The sequence below is a fragment of the Galeopterus variegatus genome, unplaced genomic scaffold, assembly GCF_000696425.1.
Source record: "Galeopterus variegatus unplaced genomic scaffold, G_variegatus-3.0.2 Scaffold63, whole genome shotgun sequence".
Taxonomy (NCBI): Eukaryota; Metazoa; Chordata; class Mammalia; order Dermoptera; family Cynocephalidae; genus Galeopterus; species Galeopterus variegatus.
In genome coordinates, this window is record NW_007726174.1 from 178,345 (window position 1) to 199,941 (window position 21,597).

Here is a 21,597-nt window from a genome sequence, read left to right on the forward strand (position 1 = left end):
TTAAGTATCATTTGATAATATATTTTTGTAGTTAGGAATTGGGCTAGTAAAATTTTAAGAAGTATAGATAACTATAAAGACAAAATAGTTACTCATAATCCCACCACTGAGAGGTAATCACTCTTTTCGTATACTTTTTCTTTCCTTCTCCCTTCTTCCTTTCCTTCCTTCTCCCTTCCTTACTTCTTTCCTTTCCTTTTCTTCTCTCTCTCTCTCCTTTCGCTTTTTAGATAAATGGATTTACAGCTATATGTCTGAATAGATACATATGTATACACACATAAAATTATATCCTAGAAAGTGTATAGACTGTATTTTATATACTACAATATAAATATATATAAGTATAAATATACAGTTCATAATTGGAGTAACACTGCATTTTCAGTGTTGTACCATAAGGAAATAATCAAGGATACAGTAAAATATTTATATAGAAAGGTGTAAACATTATTTATAATAGTAAAAATCTGAATAAATCTCAATGGAATATTAGGCATTCAGTAAGTTTTAATGATATAAAATTAATGCATAAATGAGAGTCTTTATATTTCTTATGTTCTGTATGTAAAATTTTAATGACAAAAATGCAAAAGATAGCATTTTTTACTTATGTTCCATTTAATGAATATTTAGTCATGAGAGAAAAAATAAATATGGTATTATGTTAGAAAATGTATAATGTTTTTTAATTAATTTGAGAAAGACATGTTAACCTGTGTGAATATGAGTACATTTTAAAATAGTTGTGTTATTTATTTATGAAAGCCAAATATCATAGAAGAAACCATCCAAGTTTTGAATCAATTTTTATTTTCTTTACATTGAGCCCAACAAAACCATCTCCATGCTTGTTCTCACTCTCTCTCAAATCTTAAAAAAGTAATATCCACCAGGTTTGAGTCTAGCTATTTATTTTCCTATGGAGTAGAATAAGGCTTTTCCTTCTCAGCATTAAAACCACCAAGGATTAAGTATTTTTCAAGAGAAAAACTTAAATTGAAAGACTCTTATCTAAGTACTATGATATGACTTCAGCTATGGTAGGAATTATTAATGTCTATCCTGTAGGGCAACACAACAGGTAATATAAATTATGAACAATGTTTATTTCAGTGAAATGTGTGAGTCCTTAGAAGCAAGAGCAATATACAGACATTTGGAGATTAAGCAGTCTTTGCAAAGCCATTTGGTAATTAATACACATAATCTGTAATGCTTTATTCCCCCAATTGCTTCTCTCTCTAGTATATCATTTGCATTTTGATAAGTTTATAAAATTAATAGACACTTTTTATCTAAATTTGAATTGAATGACTTGTTGGTTTTGGACACATAGCTTACTTTAAATCACCATGGTATATTTTAGAGCATAATTTACAAAGTAACTTGACATAATATTCTCATATTAATTGATATGGAGCCTTAGTCAAACTAGGGGGTGATTTTTCTTCAAGCTACAACTCTTCATGCTCCTTTTCTGTGGCACACGTGTGTTGACAGGTATGTACTTCCTCCTCTGAAGCCTTTGCAGTCTTTGGCTGCCTTAGTTCTGTCTCTATCATATGAATAAGATTCCATTGAGAGAGGGGAGACTTTTACTTCGACATACATATGTTTATTCTGTAGTGAAAAGAAGATAAGAGAACCCTTTCTGGGATATTAGATTACATTTTTAGAATGTTACAACCTACGTTTTTAAGATATGACACTGTAATGTAAAAATAGTAACCCTTCTAATGGTCCTTTAAAAATATCAGTATAGACCCTCTTTGGGCCAGTCAAAATATTCTGACCTTTCAGCAGTTCAACAATTGTTTCTGAGGCACCTCATAGTTTGGGTACTGGGATTTTAGAGATTAAAATGTGAACAAATTTGCAGTGTAGTGAGGATGGGCAAGAGTCCTGCTGCCTGTTGCTGCAGGTGTAGAGTGCATCTGTTCCAGTTGCCGGCACGGCCTCCAGGTCTAATGGCAGCTCTTGAAAAGTTAAGGGTCCCATTGAGATCGTGCAGTCAGGAGTCAGGGTGGTTCTATGGCAGGATTCCTATTGGTCCTCAAGACCTCGGCCACCAGGACAAGCTTGTTGCCACTCAGAGTTCCTTTGATGTGGTTCTAAAGATTTATTTGGATGCCACTGCAGATGCTCTTTTCACCTGAAAAGAAAACAAGCTTGACATCTGAGTGTGTGAATTTGAGAATTTTTTAGAGTTAATGAAATTATAGTAATCATCTTCAAATGATTTTTTTACACAATAAGGGCTCCAAAATGCAAAACAGGAAAATTATTTTTTTCAATTCAAGAGAATGAAGTAAATCTGAATCTCGGTGTACTAAGAAAAAAAAGTTGTAGACAAGCTTGGGTTTCTTAATGATGAGTTTCTGAGTTATTAAGGCAATTTCTTTCTAAGTATTTGAAGCAGAGGTAGTACTTTTTAGAGTTGCATAAACAATACTAATATTCCTTCAAGGTTTTGTAGATGAAAACTTTTTATTTAAAACTGATCACAGTAAAGATATATGTGCCTGTTATCTTAATCAATATTTCGAAACAATATTGTGCCTTAAAACTACAACTTGTGTATGCCTATCTGTGTATGTGTTAAATGAGAAAACAGCATTTGTCCCATCTGAAAAGGAATGACACAGATTTACCATCCATAAAAAAGTGTCATGTAGTGAAACTAATTGCCTCAGTTAGAAATCTAAATGACTTTGTCGATTTAGAGGAGATTGTTAGCAGTTTCTGGCAACCATAATTGTGATAACAGCCCAACAAATAATGGTTAATATTGCTCTTTAATTGCCTAAAGTAACAATACATCCTCCAGTGATAGGTCATCTCATTTATCATGGTCATCTGGTTTACTTGCTTCACAAAACTTTCAAGTTTCTTTGGACACTTTCCCAACAAGCATTAGCTACTGGCTGATTATTTTCAACCATACTGTTCTGATCACTTTTTAAAGTCATCCCCTCCTGTTGTTTCTTCTTCTTCCCACTGGTGCCTAAGCTGCCCTGAGAGCACTGTATTTAGCTGTTGATGTTCCGTAAATCAGTGACTCAGAGCACTCAGTATTCCCACTTTCACACGTATGTTCCTAACTTCAGTATTTCTGTAATTTAACTGTTTCTCTTGGCACGGCCCTTGATTATACTAGATTGGGGTTTTTATTTATAGAAACATTTTGGTACTTTGCTTGGGAGAAAAAAAAAAGCCCTTTCCAGGAATTTCATTTTTAAAAAATTAACTTATATTGTATTTTGTGAGTGTGAATCATCATTCAGGGTGTGCTTTAGAAAAAGTTAACTTTCACAATTAGTAATTAATAATGTTCACTACCTATAAATTAGAACAGACTAGAAAACTATCAACTAATAAATGAAAATACTTGTATTTCTCAGTGAACTACTTAGAAGCAACTTAAGGAGATTCTGAGCTATTTCTTTTAGTGATTAGTCTGTGACAAAATCTATCACTTAGTGCCTTGGTCACTTTCCTTCTACCCTACTTTGCACACTGGGACAGCTGACATTTCCATGCCCACAGAAACCTCTCCTCTGGTCACTTCCCTTCTTTGGCCCAATGGCTCTATTATGATGACTTCAAGACTGCAGCTGCCAGACTGTTTTGTTACAGTTATTGCAGGTGACTGCTAGTGAACAGATTGCTGCATCATACTGAGAGAGAGGACTTGGCGTAGGCAGTCCTGTGGAATCTTGTGTAAGATTTTTTAAGTCTTGTATTGTGTAATCCATGTTTTAGGGCAGAGTTACCAAATTTATTATCTTGTATGCATTCTTTCTTTCTTTTTTTGTACACGATAAATACAATTTTATTTGTCAATTAAAAGACAACTTAAAAAAATATTGCATACTGTTTCTTTGTCCAGGAGATACACAGTGCACATTAGCATATTAAAGACTCTGAGAAACCCTGTAGTAAAGATGTCCAATGAACTTGGTTTAACCATTTCCCACACATCCTTTGACCACAGAATCTATTTTGACCATAATATTATCTGGAATTAGTAATCCAGTATTTTGGAAAATATTGCTATAATTGAAATCCCCCAACTCTCCCTTAAATCCAAATTTTCTAAGCAATGTGAATTTCTAGAACTACACTTGCTCTGAGCCAAAAGACCAAGATATTATATTTTCATTTAAATTTTTTATTAATGTTTGAACTATTTTAATTTGATTTTCTTTTTTTTACCTTTTATTTTTTTTTAACTTTTTACTGTGAAAAATTTAATACATATACAATAAATCTGGCTACAGCCAATCAACAACTCATGGCCATCTTATCTTATTTGTAACCTCCACCCACTTTCTGCCTTCCCCTGGATTATTTTGAGTAAATCCCAGTATCGTTAGCATTCATCTTTATGTATTTCAGTATGAGTCTCTAAATGATAAGAAGTCTTTTATAAAAGATAACTACAGTATATAATCACATTTTAAAAATCAATAATAATTCCTTAATATAATCAAACATCAAACATGTTTAAATTGCTCCAATTCACTCCCCCTTGCTCTTTCTTCCTTACTATTGATTTGTTTACATCAGAATCCAAATAACTTCTGCTTGTTGCGTTGGTTGCTATGTCAGCTGTTTTAAGTTTTTTTTTAAATGATAGGTTCCCCCTTCATTTAATTTTTTCCTTTTACCCCATAAAGTTTTCCAAGGTCTGTATTTGCTGGCTCCATCCCAGTAGTGTCATTTAACATGTTCCACCATTCCCTGCATTTCTTCATGATTGGTTGCTGGATCCTGAGGCTTGGTCTCACTCAGGTTAGATTTGGCTTCAGAGGTATATGTTCTTACTGCAGGAGGCCTGTTATGTCTGATCATCTCTCTGTGGCGTTAGCAGTCATAGCTGAGCATTTGCTAGATCCATAATTTCAGTAGGGTTTTGCAAAATACCACATGCTACTTGTTTTATTCCCTCTTTATTTACTAGCTGGGATACTTCAGTAGACAGAAATGTTCCCTACTCAGCTACTTACGGTTACCCTGAGGAACAAGTCATATAGGAAAGACAGGATCAGTGCTTGACTCTTCCCTTTTACTTACTAGTTTCAGAAAAATGAATTGTTTCTCTGTCATCTTCCAAAGAGACTGAGAGTTTGGTTGCTTTTGTCTCACTGTCATTATGGTTTTTTGTGGTGGTGAGGTTTAGTTTCTTTCTCTTTTGCATTTTTGTTCTACCAGTGGGTTTTGTTCTTTCTTGTGTATTCATGGAAGTGATTATCAATTTTTGTATTTCAGATACAGGACTCTCTTGAGGATTTCTTTCAGGGCTGGTCAAGTGGTGGTACATTCCCACAGTTTTTATTTGTCTGGAAAATACACTATTTCTCCTTCATTTCTGAAGGACAGCCTTGCTGGGTAAGGTATTCTTGGCAGTTTTTTTCTTTCAATATTTTGCATACATTATCCCATTTTTTTCTGGCCCTTAGAGACTCTGTTGAGAAGGCTGCAGTTAGTCAGATAGGGGCTCGCTTACAGGTGACTTGATGCTTTTCTTTGGCTTCTTTTAAGATTCTCTTTGTCTTTGAGCTTTGCTAGTTCGACTAAAGTGTGTCTTGGAGAGGATCTTTTGGGGTTGAATCTGTTTGGGGATCTTTGAGCCTCCTGGATCCAAAGGTTTGTGTTTCTCCCTGTACCTGGGAAGTTTCCCATTATTATTTTTGTTGAATAGGTTTTCCATGCCTTTTTCCTTTCTCCTCCCCTTCTGGAATACCCATGATTCAAATGTTTGTGCAGTTAAGGTTGTCTATCTCTCTTAGATTTTCTTCATGTTTTGAAATGCTTTTTTCCTTTTTTTTGGTCTGCCTGGGTTATTTCAAAAAGACTATCTTCAAGATCAGGAATTCTTTCTTTTGCTTGCTCTAACCTGCTACTTAAGCTCTCGGTTGTGTTTTTTATTTCATTGAGTGAATTTTTCAGTTCCATGAATCCTGCTATATTCTTTTTTAAGATATTAATCTCTATGTAAATTTTCTCCTTCATATCCTGAATTATTTTTTTTTCTCATTTCATTATGTTGTCTGTCTGAGTCTTCTCCTATCTCAGTTAGTTTCCTTAAGATTGTTGCTTGGAATTCCTTTTCAGTCATTTCAAGGATTTCCTGCACTATGGTGTCTGTATTTGAGAATTACTGTATTTTGGATTTTCGTATTTCTAGTATCTCTATGTTGAAGTCTGGTCATCTTGTAGAGCAGTTGCTTCTTCTATTACTCTGGAGTGGCTTTGAGGAGAGACACATACTCTTCTTTTTCCAGTCTTTGTTGGTGACTCTCCTAGTATCACTGCAGTCAAGTGTCTGGTGGGCCCACCTGCATGGTAGCTGTGGCTACTGCTGTGGCATCAAGCCACTTTTGCAGCAGTCATGGATGTGGCAATGGCTGTGGTGGGCCATCCAGTGTAAATGGTGTTTTCAGCATGCTCCTTGTATGCTTCTGGTCAGGGGTTGCTGCCCTTGGCTGCTGCTTAGGTCCCTGGGTATGCTCCTTGCCTGTTTTCAGGCGGAGGGGGCTCTACATTATTTCTTTAGGAAGCCTCTCTACCAACCCACTTCCATTCCTCTTATGTTCCCCACCCTACACACACACACCATATATACCCCAAATTCATATTATGCATTAGAGTAATTAGTGCCCTGGTGCTATATACTTTCCAATGCCTACATAGAAGTCAACTTTTTACTTTTACCAATATTTACTATTATTGGTTCACACTATCACTAGCATAAAATCCAAAATACAATGTGTATTTGTATATAATAATATATAAATGTTTGCACACATTGTGCTAAATCATCTGTTCAGTATAATGGGAGAAATGCAACATTTTAAAGATGGACAGGTAAAGTCTGTCATTTGTAGAACAACCTTAGGAATCACAAAATCTCAGCAACTATGCTAAATAGATTCTTTTGGAGAAATTCTTTCTTATTTTAGAGAATCTTAACATTTTAATTTTCACATATCACCTTGTAAAAGATGCTCACACTTCTGAGTTTGTATTTGCACATCAGAAAAACCAAAAGCTTAAATCTGAGAGAGAGAGAGAGAGAGAACACAAGTCAAAGTGAACACATTTTGTAATTTTGTTCAGTACATGGGTCTGGAAAGATCGATATTTACATGTAAGTGGAGAGCTCTGCCTTTGTAGATCTTGATTGAAAACTTCTCTATGCTTAGTGCTGATGTTAGAGCTATCTGTTTTCCTTAAGAAACTTAGCCAACCTGTTCCTATACAGATATCAGTTCACAGTCTGGGGCCTGGGGGTCCTAGGTATGTATACATCTGGAAGCCAGAGATGCACACTATGGCAGCCTGGGAGTGGTTGGGAAGTTTAGAGTGTCTGCTCACTTGAAGAGTGCTCTAGTACCATAGATGATCTGAGCAAGTCTGCATATACTCGTGAGGTCAAAATTCCGGAATGAAAGGCAGGATGACCTGGTTGAAAATGCATGAACTTTAGAATCAGATTTGGATTAAATTCTGACTTTTCTACTGCTAGGCTGTGTGACCTTTAGCTTATTGCTCTGGGCCTCAGTTTCCCCATTTGAAAAATGCAGGGCAGTTATAAGGAATAAATGGAATAATATCCAGAAGTGCCTCATACTCAGTAAGGAATTAATAAATGTTATTCTCTTTTTCTCACTTCAACACTAAAGACTACAGGAGTGGGATGAGTAACATCCTCAGTGACTTGGTTTGGCTCCCTTTCCTGGTTTACTCGATAAGACCTAGCCAACCACATTTTTCAGGCAGAGCTCTTAAAAATCATCTGTTCTTTCCCCAGTGAGTTAGAGAGCAAGTACCTAGAGAAATTCCAGGCCTGGAGAGAGGCTAAGTGAGATAGAGCTCCTGGTTCTTCTTTTGGAGTTGTATTAGCTCCACACTTCTCTGTATATTATCCAGGGATACACTGCTGATACCGTGAGAGAGCACATTATTTATTACTTTTTAAGATTCCCTAACTTGATGTGAACTTTTTCTTTAATTTGATCAGACATAAAATCCAACTGGAGATTTTAAGAGAGTGATGTGTAATCAATACTTTTATTCACAAGTGATTTTTCTTTAGCTAGAAGCATTTACAGTTATGCTGCTTTGAAATTTTTATCAGCTTAAACAAGAACGTGACATTCAAAATGAATTAGATGGCCAGATGTCATATAATCTATTGACTGAGGAGTTATAATGCACTTTAATGATGCAAAAACTGTCATATCCTTTTTAAATGCCCCTAGACTTGATTATACAGGGTAAAAGATACATGTTTATATAAAAATTAACTTAAAATATTATTGAAATGAGAAATTAAAAGACTTGAGTGAGTTCTAAAACTAAAATGTCCTTTTCCCCTTGACTCTGCATCATGTTTGAATCTGTAGCTCTTACTGATAGTCTGTGCTGGGAGATGCCCTTTATGTAACCCATTCATCATCATAATGTGAAGTGTACCATTCCTTTTGCCTTTTCTTCCTCATGTTAAATTCTGGAGCACGTTAAAACCACTGGGTCATTTTTGAGTTAAATATAATAGATTATAATACCAGGATTTAAAATAAATAGCATAGAGTAAAAATATTAAGAAGCAATATGATTTTTTTTAAAGCCACAAAGTGAAATTTGTCAGTAGTTACATTATTATACTCAGAAATATTTTGTAAAGAACTTCAGAACTAGTTTGTTTGGTAGTGAAAATATTCATTTCAGATAATGATTTTGTAATGGTTTTTCTTTTTTTAATTTTAGGGTCAGCCTGGTCCCCAGGTAAGTGAACTCTTTTAAGGGGAAATTAGTTCCAATTTAGGATTTTCCCAGTATAGAGGTTTTCTGCAATTCTTTTTAAAGTATGTAAAAAAGCTATGAGCTGGTAAGCATGATCCCACACAGAAGACCAAATATTTCCCAGGAGTAAACCCTCAGAGACTCATCAGGATTGTGTGAGCCATATCAGCTGTTGGGCCAGATGGCAAATTTAACAATGTACTATCATATAAAGCAAAAGTCTTAACTGATCTGAAACAATGCCATAGGACTTTAATGTAAGGCAGAATGATTTAGTAAATGTCTTGTATGAACTGGTTAGCATTAGGTACTGCTTAATCATGTATTAATAATGTTGTTGTAAATCCATGCATACTCTGATTATTTAGACTGTGATCCTACTAGCTGCTTTTGATTCATTATAGACAGCTATTGAATTTGTTCTACATTTTCAATAAAACCAATTGCTAGAGACATGATTTATAATTAACTGTGAATGCAGTCAACAGAAAATCTTTTGAGCCCTAAAATCATACTGAAGAAAATGAGCGAATTTTAGGGAGGGGAGGAATGTGTATAAAGATGGAATACAAAAGAAGTGCGTTGTTAGAAATGAAGAGTCAGTATGACAAACTCAAACTCAACAGAAAACAAAATCAACATCAATACTCATTACAGTCTGTAGGATGCTATGAAGAAAGAAATGCAGTTATTAATGTTTTACCTTTAACACTGTAATACCTGTAAGTAATACAATTATTTATTGAGCTCTCCTTCTATCTCTTTCCTCCTGATGTATTGAATGCTATTTCTGCCCTGGATTGTTTCATACGTAAGCCATTTTTTATGATAGGTTTGTAGTCAATACCATGAATTATGTATTGTGTGCTAATCCTCACAGTATACCACAAGAATATTATTTATAGTTTTTATGAGCTCTGCAAGTGAGGATGTCTAATAAAACAAACAAAAAAATCCCACATACTTCAGTAGAGCAGTCCTTTTCACATTAACTCATGACAAAATGTTTGACCTTTAATTGATATTGATATCTGAGAATACTTCTATTATTTGTGATTTTTGCTCTAATATTCCAAGTTGGTTCAAGGTAATTATTGGAGGGGGGAAAAACCCACAGAAGAATGTTGTAGCTTGTTCCCTAAATTTGAAATGGCTACAGTACAATGGACCAAAGACAAAGTAAGAGGTTTTTTGCATGCTTTATTTTATTTAATGCTTATGACAGCCCTGAAAAGTATTAATATTCTAATTGTATGTATGTATGTGAGTGTGTCGCACACATACATACACACACAGAATCAGAAGAGATGGATGACACCCTACATCTGGGAGCAGAAGTCAAGTCTGTCTGTAAAACCCTCATATCCCTGTAGCACTTGGCCCTCAAGAGAAGAGAAGGAGGTGAAGTAGCAAACAATAGAAGAAGTTGGAGTGTTGGTTTTGAGAGATTATAATCTTTAATATATTTTAAGTTGTAATAGGACCTCTGTCTTAGCCAGGACTATCTTTCCCGTACCACAAAGCAGTTCTTAAGATAAGGATTTGGGCATAAATAGTTTATTTGGGAGATGATCTTAGGAAGCATCATGAGAGAGTGGAAAGATGACACAGGAAAGGCAGGAAAACCAAGAAACAGATGTGCTAATGAACAGGTTACTGCTGTGGACAGGTGGGGCTCAATCTTGCTGAGGGTCTATGAGAGACTGTGAGAACATGCCTCAGAATCATCCTACTGTGGGCAAGGAATTGGTGTATTTCCTTCCTTGTTGGGTGTTAAATCCCTGGCACTTCTGGCCTATCCAGAAGACCTCGCATGCTCCAGCTGCTGGAGGAATGTGTGTCTTGGAGTGGGATATTGGTGTGGGTGGCACCTACATCTGATACAACATCCAAGTGCAAGTATCCTATAGATAAAACAAAGAGTGGAAAATTCAGATATGAGTGTAACGACTTAGAACATTGGCATGAAGACAACGTTAAAAGCATATTAGTTAATGAGATGCTAAAGATAGTAACTGTGAAAAGAAAAGCACAGACATAATCTCGAGTATACAGTCACAGCTAATGAACAGAAGAAAGATGATAAACCAGCACAGGAAGCCAAGAATGGACAGAACCAGGAACACTATGGATCACTATAGCTAGGATTTGAAAGTATTATGACACTCCAGAATGCCTTCACATCAGGTCTTATATTTACTGTGGCTCTCCAGAAACATAAAGTCTACCCAAATGCCTATACCTGAAAATTTTGGAAATTTGCGAGGAGGATGGAACTGGCATTTTCAAAGGGGTTACATGCTCTGGTTTCTCCTTATTGTGGCCACCATATTGTGTTTTCCTTATTGTGCCTTTACTGGACGTGAGATCACATGATTATTTAGTTCAAAATGTCTTCCTCACATCACAGCAAAAAGAAAGCAATGAATTTAGGAAAGTATTAGGGGAAATGTGAAGCCAAGACATACCCTCATGTCTTTTCGTAGCACAAAAAATAGAGTTTTCTTGCTATGTCCCCAAGGAAAAATCTGACCTACCTCTTATGTATCATCATTATCATAATATTTTTCCAGAGAAACTTCCATTTTTAGATTTTAAATGAAATAGTTTTTAATGATGTTTTTCATTTAGTACTTGATGATCATTAGCTTGCTTTGAGGATTTTATAAATTACAGACGAATTTAATATATATGCCCCTATCCAGCTACATATTTCATATTCTCTATTACCTATTGTAATGTGTTATTTTCAACCCCCTAGTCTGCTCTTGGGAAATTTCTTTTGCAAAAAAGTGGTCCTTAACTCCAAAAAATTAATTTTTTCTATCAAAAGTAAGAACACTTAGAAATGACCCATATAGTAGATGCGATTATCAGTATGTACAGCAGAGTTACTGTATTTTATACATTTATATCTTATACTAACACCTGACTATGAGTCTGTTTTGTCCTTGAATAAATTTATATAAACTGTACATTTAATCCATTTAACATAGATATAAGGTACATACAGTGAAAAAGCAAGCAATGTACATTTAAAACCCAATTAGAAAATTCTTATAGGTTTTTTAATAATCGAAAGGTTTTTTAAAAAAAATTTGATCAAATTTCTCTTAAAATTTTCACATTCTGTATTTAGCTCACTAAAAGTGATCTTATTCACATACAATGTATTTATAAGAACTTGAAATTTTGGTTATGTCTTCCTTTATTTTTTTCTTGTTTTCCCCTTTTTGTTGTTGACTTAAAATGATATCCACCTTGCCCTTAAATGTCAACTTTTAAAATTTCCCTGATTTGATAAGATTTCTTAGCTAAAACATCGTAACTTATTTTTTATTATTTATGTATGATTCAGTATAACTGATTTACCTACATTTCTTCCCTACTGAGCCTCTTTCTCCCCAGCCCTCAGTCTCCTCAGCACATTTTGTTAGCTGTGAGGTAAGGGAAGGGCTGAATGTTGCAAAACTTTTTTTTCCCTTCTCTTCCCATCTCCTTTTGCAACTAGTTAAGGGAGAGAAAGGGAGAGTTTGCCATCTACATAAGCTTTCTCCAAACAAGTTCTCCCTTAACCAGCCTTTACCCCAGATTTCCTACCCCCTCCTAAGTCACAGCCATGTCACCCAGAGCCTGTTCTTACCTAGCCTCCCTCCATGGAAAATCTATACTCCCTCTGACTGGATAGTATGGTGAGAAATACATTTCTAAAATCCCAAATTCCAACTTTTGGTGGATTTTTCATTTAGATGCAATTACCAATAATGGTTTGATTCTATTGCATAGTAATACATTTTAGGTATGCTAGGAACAATCTTTTAGGAGCTGCAGACAGGCCCCTCCATCTGGAAGCAGACAAGAGAGCACTCCCAGGGTTCTAGGCAGGAGCCAAGGGTAGCCCCCTTCACCCAAAAGCAGGCAAGAGAGCACACCTGGGGTTTTAGGCAGGAGCAGTCAAGAAGGACGCTGAAAACACCACTTCCAAGTGGGTGGTCCACCACAGCCACCGCCACAGCCATGGCTACTGCAAAAGCAGCTCAACACCACAGCAGTAGCCAAAACTGTCATGCAGGTGGCACACCAGATACTCAACTGCATTGACACAAAGGGAGTCACCAGTGAAGAATGGGAAAAAAAAAGAAGAGGACATCTCTCTCCTCACAGCCCACTCCAGAATAATAGAAGAAGCAACTGCTCTACCAGATACCAGACATCAGTGTAGAGATACTAGAAATATGAAAATCCAAGAAAACATGACACCACCAAAAGAATACAGTAATTCTCAAGTACCAGACCCTATAGAGCAGGAAACCTTTGAAATGACTGACTGGGAATTCTGAGCAACAATCTTACAGAAACTAACTGAGATAGGAGAAGACTCTGTTAGACACCTTGATGAAATGAGAAAAAAAATCAAGGATATGAAGGAGGAAATTTACAAAGAGATTAATACCTTAAGAATGTAGCAGAACTCATGGAACTGAAAGATTCACTCAATGAAATAAAAACACAACTAAGAGCTGAAGCAACAGATTAGAGCAAGCAGAAGAAAGAATTTCTGATCTTGAAGATAGTCTTTTTGAAATAACCCAGGTGGACCAAAAAAAAAAGAGAAAAGAATTTCAAAAAATAAAGAAAATCTGAGAGATAGGAGACAACCTTAAGCACACAATATTTGAATCATGGGTATTCCAGAAGGGGAGGAGAAAGGAAAAAGGCATGGAAAACCTATTCAACAAAATAATAACGGGAAGGCCGACCCCCTGGCGCACTCGGGAGAGTGCAGCGCTGGGAGCGCAGCAACGCTCCTGCCGTGGGTTCAGGTCCTATATAGGAATGGCCGGTGCGCTCACTGGCTGAGCACGGTGCAGACAACACCAAGCCAAGGGTTGCGATCCCCTTACCGGTCACGAAAAAGACAAAAAAAAAAATAATAATAATAACGGGAAACTTCCCAGGTATAGGGAGAAACACAGATCTTCAGATACAGGAGGCTCAAAGATCCCCAAACAGATTCAACCCAAAAAGATCCTCTCCAAGACACATTATAGTCAAACTAGCAAAGCTCAAAGACAAAGAGAGAATCTTAAAAGAAGCCAAAGAAAAGCATCAAGTCACCTGTAAGCGAGCCCCTATCTGACTAACTGCAGCCTTCTCAACAGAGACTCTAAGGGCCAGAAGAATATGGCCCCAAAATACTGAAAGAAAAAACGGCCGGCCAAGAATACCTTACCCAGCAAAGTTGTCCTTCAGAAATGAGGGAGAAATAGTATATTTTCCAGACAAACAAAAACTGTGGGAGTTTATCACCACACGACCAGCTCTGCAAGAAATCCTCAAGGGAGTCTTACGTCAGGAATCCAAAAAATGATAATCACTCATCTTACTAACTATAGTTCCATTCATACTCTGTTTTTTCATAATTCAGTCTTGGTATTTGGTGTGTTTCTAAAAATTTATTCATTTCATCTAAACAATCTAATTTGTTGACCAACAGTTATTCATAGTAAACTCTTATAAACCTTTTGATTTCTATAAATTTGGTTGTGATGACCCCTTTTTCATTTCTAATTTTAGTTGAGTTTTCTCTCTTTTTTCTTAGTCCTTCTAGGTAAGGTTTCTCAATTGTGTGGATCTCATCAAAGTACCAACTTTAGTGTCATTGATTTTCTCTACTTTTTTTTTTGTATTTTCTCTTTTATCTATGCTCTAATTTTTATTACTTCCTTTGCTAGGTCTGGGCTTAGTTTGCTCTTCATTTTCTAGTTTCTTAAGATGCAAAGGTGATTGTTGATTAGAGATCTTTCTTTCTTATTAATGTATGCATTTATGTTAAATAAATTCCCTTTTAGCAAAATAAATAAAAATAAAAACAAAAGGAATAGCTTTTGTGGATCGGGCTGAGAAAATAAATCATATTTATATGATGATTTGTATAGGAAAATACAAACAGGTTTCCAAACAACTTCCAAAAAAGAAGTCATAAACACTTAAGTTGAAGGATTGTGCATCATCTAAAGTTTATTAAAAGATTTAGACAGTATTGTAATTGGCAACTTGTCATTCATTAGCAAATGTTTATGTCAATGTGAGTTTTCTGGCATAGGCTGAACATTCCACATCATCATATTCACAGAATCACACAGCGCAAAGTCTTCCTTAGTGAAAAATCCAAGTCTACTTGTGCTATGTCATGTCTTCTTTCATAAGGGCTTGAAGGTTAATAAGGTTTTATTTTGCAGACTGATGGTAAAAAGGGAAGTGTCTGTGATTTAGTGAGTACTTCTGATTTTCTTCCTAAAACAGGAGACGGCTTAGATGGATTTAGCTGAGGTTGTTAGGAATTGTGAAGAAAGCGAGAAAGCTAAACGGCAGTGAGCCCTATTACAGTCAGAGTATGAAACTGAGTAAGAAAGCAGACCTTAGGGAAGAGAGGTGAGCCTTTGCATTTACCTAAAAGGGGAAGAAAATGGTTCTGACAAGGGAAATGAGATGGTGAAAGGGTATTAGAAAGGAAAAACGGCAATTCTAGCAGCTGTGGTTAAGATGGAAAAAAAGGCAGCAAAGTGAACGGAGAGGATGTTGCTGTCAATCCACTGAATCAAAGGAAGTAAAATTCTTGGAGAGGAAAAGGAATGGGATAAAGTAAATAATGTCACAGCAATTGAAAAAAGGTTGGGTAAAAAGAGGAAAAATAACAAATGACAACACAGGGTAAGTAAGGGTAGAAAGAAAGAAAGAAAATTAGAAAAAAGACAGATGGGCATTTGTATTTCAAACTAGAGGTAATGAGAATTATTTGGGGGATGGGGTGAGGCCAAATTAATCTATTGAAATAAAAGTAATTGTGATATTTATTCATTAATTCTTATGAACATAATTCAGTACAGTCACCCAACTGGTATTTATTTAGCCCCTACTGTGTACAAGGCATAGTAAGGCTGCTGACAGACGTAGTCTCTGTTCTTGTGATAGTTCTGTGTAGTTTTATTTCTGATTTTTTAAATTATATATATATTTTTGTTTAAAAATATTTAATTGACAAATAAAGATTGAATATATTCAAGGTATACACTGTGCTAATTTGATATAAATACACATTGTGTAATGATTACCACATCAAATTAGTTAACACATCCATTACCACCCATTAGATCCCTAGAACTTGTTTATCTTATTACCGAAAGCTTGTACCCTTTGACCAAAATCTCCCCATTTTCCCTACCGTCTAGCCCCTGGCAAACACCATTCTATGTTTCCATAAGGTTACTTTTTTTAGATTCCACATGTAAGTGAGATTATATAGTATGTGTCTTTCTGTGTCTGGCATATTTCACTTAGCACAGTGTCCTTCAGGTTCATTCATACTGTTGGAAATGGCAGGATTTCCTCTTCTAAGGCTGAATAATGTTCCATTGTATATATGTACTACAGTTTCTTTACCCATTCATCCATCAGTGGACACATAGGTTGATTCCATTTCTTGACTGTTGTGAATAATACTGCAATGAACATGGTAGTGCAGATAATCTCATTAACATACTGATTTCATTTCCTTTGGGATTGCTGGATTGTATGGTAGTTGTATTTTTAATTTTCTGAGGAGCCTCATACTGTTTTCATAATGGCTGTATTAATTTACATTCCCCACAACAGTGTGCAAGGATTCCTTTGCTTCACATCCTCACTAACACTTCTTATCTCTTGTCTTTTTGAGAATAGCCATTCTAACAGGTGTGAGGTGATATCTCATTATAGTTTTGATTTGCATTTCTCTGATAATTAGTGATGTTGAGTACCTTTTCATATACCTGTTGGCCATTTGCATGTCTTCTTTGGCAAAATGTCACATCTCTTGTGACAGTTCTTTTAATATTTTTTTGAAGGTCAAATTATTTTATTTTTATATTTTATTAATATTACTTTTTTTTTACATTCTATGATGTTGCAGAGCAGTTGGGAGGGAGAGGGAGAGGGGAAAGGGGAAGGAAATGGGATGGAAGAAGGAGGAAGGAGGAGTGGGATTGAGGCCTGTGGCACCCCTCCATTCCCACAGGGGAGAGCAGGGGGCTTCCAGCAGTGGCTTGGTCATTGCCAGGCTGGGTGCAGATGTCTGGGGTGTGTGGCAAAAGCTCTCACCTACCCAGCTTGGGAAGTCAGGGCCCTTCTTGCTGCAGCTTGGTGGTCATCACTGGGCTGACTGCTGGCGTGGGGGTGTGTGGCTGAGGCCCTCAGCCCCACACTGCCGTGGCTCAGGGGAGCCTGGGGTGCTTCCTGTGGCAGCTCAGTGGTTATCGTTGGGCTGGCTACAGGTGTGGGGGGTGCGTGGCTGAGGCCCTCAGTCTCCCACCACCCCAGCTCAATAGAGCCCAGGGCACTTCCTGTGGTGGCTTGGTGGTCATTGCTGGGCTGGTTGCTCTTGTTGGGGGTGGGGGAGACCGAGGTCTGAGACCCACCCACCACCTGGCTTGGGAGAGCCTGAGGCACTTCCTGCAGTGGCTCAGTGGTCATCACTGGACTGGTTGCTCATGTTTGGGGGGCGTGACTAAAGCCTGAGGTCCCCCATGGCCCTGACTTGGGAGAGCCCTGGACACTTCCTGTGATGGCTCTGTAATTCTTTTACTATTAATAGACAATTGAAGTGTAGAAATTCTCAATTCTTGCAGACCCATGACTTCTGAGGATGACTTTAACACCACTTGCAAGTCCTTTCCTGCATCTGCGCCATCCCCAGATTCAATCTGGACCTTAAATATGAGACTGTTAAGGAGGCCTTTTTTTCACCATGCAGGTGACTTAGGATCATGTCTTAATTCTGAGTGAGTTTCTGCTCAGATGCAAGTACCCCTGTCCTGGTAACTGAGTCATTTCCTGGCTCCCCATCCCTACTTTTTCTTTCTACATTACTCCCTCCATCCCAGACCCTCCTTTTTTTCTTTTTAGTTCTTTCCTCTCTACTATCAGGTATTAGCTTCATTGCACTAATACTTTGTGCATCCTTGCTAATGGCAGACTGCTTACCTGACAGTAGCTGACTACAAGGGACTTTGAACATCCATGGATTTAATATCTGCAGGGGGTCTTTCAGGCTTCAGCCAATCCCCCGTGGATACCAAGGGACAACTTGTAATGTTTCCCTTTTTTTGATTCCCCACAGCACTTTACTTGTACAACTTTTTATGATACTTAACACTAAAAGTAGAGGGAGTTTGACTTACAAAGTCAAACAGATTGTATATCAAATCCTAGCTCTACCACTTAGAAGCTATGTGATCTTCAGCAAATTACTCAATCACTCAGTCTCATTTTTCTCGCCTGTAAAGCAGAGATAGTAATGTCTTATCTCAACAGGTGGTGTGAGGATTAAATAAGATAGTACATGTTAAACATCTAATGTAGTGCCTAGTGCATGGCAAGCTCTCAGCGAATATTAATTCCCTTCCTCCATTTTCCTCTTTCAATTTCACCATAGTTATTTCTAAACATCTTTTTTCTCTTTCTTAACAGCTTTTATCATATTTAAGGACAGGATCTATCCTTTCTTTAATCTTCAGAATCCTCTACAACACCTAACTTAGCTTCTTGCACACAGAAGTTCAATGGGTATTATGAGTGTGAATGGTAAAAATCAAGAACTTAAAGAAAAGGAAGTTGAGGGGGAAAGAAAACTATCAGCTTTTCACAATTCTAGATGACCTAGTAAGTTGTGGATAAATGGATAAAGAAAATGTGTTATCCATACATAATGGAGTACTGTTCAGTCATAAAAAAAGAAAAAGGAAATTCTGCCATTTGTAGCAACATGGATGAACCTGGAGGACATTGTGTTAAGTGAAGTAAGCAGGCACAGAAAGACAAATACTGCATGATCTCACTCATGTGTGGAACCTAAGAAAGTTGATCTCAAGAAGCAAAGAGTAGAATGGTGGTTACCAGTGTTACCAGGACACCAGCTGGTGGGTGGGGGGAGGGTGATTGGGGTGATGTTCAAAGGACACAATTTCACTTAGGAGGGATCAGTTTAAGAGATCTATTGTACAATATAGTGACTATGGTTATAATAATATATTGTATTCTTGAAAAATGCTAAGAAAGTGGATATTAAAGGTATTCTCACCACAAAAATGATAACAATGTGAGGTAATGCACACATTAATTAGCTAGATTTAGTCATTCCCCAATGTATGTATACTTCAAAACATAACATTGTACACAGCAAATACATACAATTTTATCTGCCAAATTAAAAAAAACAAAACAAATGCCCTGGTCGGTAATATCACGTCTCATAAATAATGCCATTTAAATCAAGTCTCTGAGGTTTCTAAGCTCTGAGATTTTACCAAACGTTTATAAATTTCAATATCTTGCTTCCACATGGTTTAGAGGGTCTCGATACCTTTCTTTCCTTTCATTTCAATAGTTTATTTATATTGATGTTTAATCTTTGTAAATAAACAGTATTAACCCAGTGTCTTACTTGTGATATATTATTTTATTTTGTAACAATTTATTTGTTGGGTTCAGGGCTTGGCTTTGATTTTTAACAATTGAGACTATCATAAAAACTAGATCATAGTGGTTATGTGTAACACCACATTACTTAGACATCAATATTTTCCCACTAATAAATAATTTAATACAAATAGTAGATATTAGTTGTTTTTAAAAGCCTCCCCAGGATTCTATTGATAGATAAATTGACGTTTTCTTTGGCCCAAATAACCCCATCCATATCTTCAGTAGAGGAAAATAAAATGGTGGGACTATTGAATCAAGCGAAGAGTACTCCTCCTATACCAGGGCCCTTTTTTTTTTTTTTTTTTTTTTTAAAACTTACAGAGTTTCAAAAAGGCTGTCCTCATAACTCCCCTTTGGTGTTGCATGTAACATAAAGGAGATATAATCTCTTTAGGTATTTGGAGGACTAAAGTGTTGTGCATGTTGTAATTCTGTATTACTCAGTGAGAAAAAAATGTAAGAGAAAACCGCAAGCAAATACCATCAGACAACTGCACATGGAGGCATGCGGCTTCCATTTGTATTTTCTCAGATGCACTTGAAAAGAAGTGGGAGATATCACTTTGTCTTTTTACTACAAATCCTTTTTTGCTTCTTTTTTTGGTTCTGCTATTGTCATTGTCATTTCACAATGTTTTATTAAAATTTACAAAACTCAAGCTGTGTGTGGCTTGTAAGGAATTACTTATTCTTGAATAAAATATTGTACTTCGGGGCAATGTTTAACTTTCTATTCATATGTTTTTAATTATATACTAAGCTCCTTCTAACCTAACACTTTAGCAATTCCCATATTTCATGTTTGTGTTCCAATACAGCCTTTTTCAGTTACACATAGTCTGACTTGGGGGCAGGAGGAGAAAATGTACACTCTCCAAGAACTCTGAGAAGTGTGTGTCTGTGCATGCATGTGTGTGTGCACAAAAGTCTTTATTTTGCTTACTACACAGTAGAACTGTATTTTAAACTAATGTTTCATTCTATTCTGAATAAAACGTGCTAAACTTGCAAAGTATTATTGTCCCCCATTACCTGTATTTTATGTGGTGGATATAATAAAAAGAATAGTAAAAGTTTAATGTTTTAGATATTGGTATTTTAAGTAAATACTTAATATGATATGAAAGACTTCATTGTACTCCAGTTAGCTTGTATCTTTAAGAGTACACGTAGTATAACAGCTTGTTTATTTTACTAAAATCCATATTTCTTTATTTTTACGTTGTTTGTGTGTATTTAAATGGTATAATATTATCGGAGGGTTTAATCTCAGCTTAGAATTTTTTCCCACTGAAATTAATTGAAGAACTTCTGCCAACTTTATGCTATATTTTCTATCAAACATATTCCTCTCAATTCTGTCTGAATAAAGGTGAATAACGTAGCATTTCATGAATAATTAAGTAAATCCTATATTGCTTCGAATCTGTGGAAGCTGTTATCTTTCCCCAAACTTTCTCATCTTTGCATCTCAATTTATTTATACAGTGTTGATATATAGAAAATGCACAATAAGTTTTTGTTGAATAAATGCATATATTTAATTATTCAGATTTAATGATAATTTTATATGCATTTGATGGTAAAATGATGGAACTTACTGAGAATTTCAGCTTTTAGCAGTGTATTTTTAAGGCAGCATATGAAACACATTGTATATGGTTAAGAGTATGGGGTTTAAATCCTGGTCTACCCACTTAGGAGCTATATGGATTTGGATAAGTTATCTAATTTTTTTCCTTCAGTTTTTCAGTGTGAAGTGAAGATAGTTGGCTTGACCTAATACATGACTTAACGAAGCACTTAAAACAGTATATGGCATACATAAGTGTTATTATTAAAGGCCTGATTTCAATCTCCCATAATGAAGTCTGTCAAAGAAAATGAATGATAGTTACATCTTTAACAAGTTACACAATGTATATAAAGATTATTGTACCCTAAAAGAATTAGGTAAAGTTAATGTTTGATTAAAATATTTACACCAATGGTGCTTTGTAGATTGATTGATAGTCTTTTTTTTTTTTTTTGATTCTTTAAAAAGATCAACAACATTTGCAAAGCTTTATCTAGACTAAGCAAGAAGAAAAAAGGAGAGAAGACAGAAATTACTAAAATCAGAAATAAAGTAGGGGCGTGGTAGAGCAGTTGCTTCTATTACTCTGGAGAAGGCTTTGAGGAGAGAGATGTCCTCTTCTTTTTCCAGTCTCTGCTGGTGACTTTTGTTATGTCACTGCAGTCGAGGGTCTGGTGGGCCACTTG

The 21,597-nt window shown here is 36.1% G+C and overlaps 1 protein-coding gene across 1 annotated transcript in view; it reads left to right on the forward strand.

Annotated features, from left to right (window-relative positions):
• The window catches only part of COL25A1 (collagen, type XXV, alpha 1), a 214,896-nt gene that overhangs the window by 26,501 nt on the left and 166,798 nt on the right, over positions 1 to 21,597 (forward strand). The window contains exon 3 of the mRNA XM_008576720.1: positions 8,779 to 8,796. The gene's annotated coding sequence lies outside the window, so the exon portion shown is untranslated. The remainder of the gene's footprint in view (positions 1 to 8,778; positions 8,797 to 21,597) is intronic.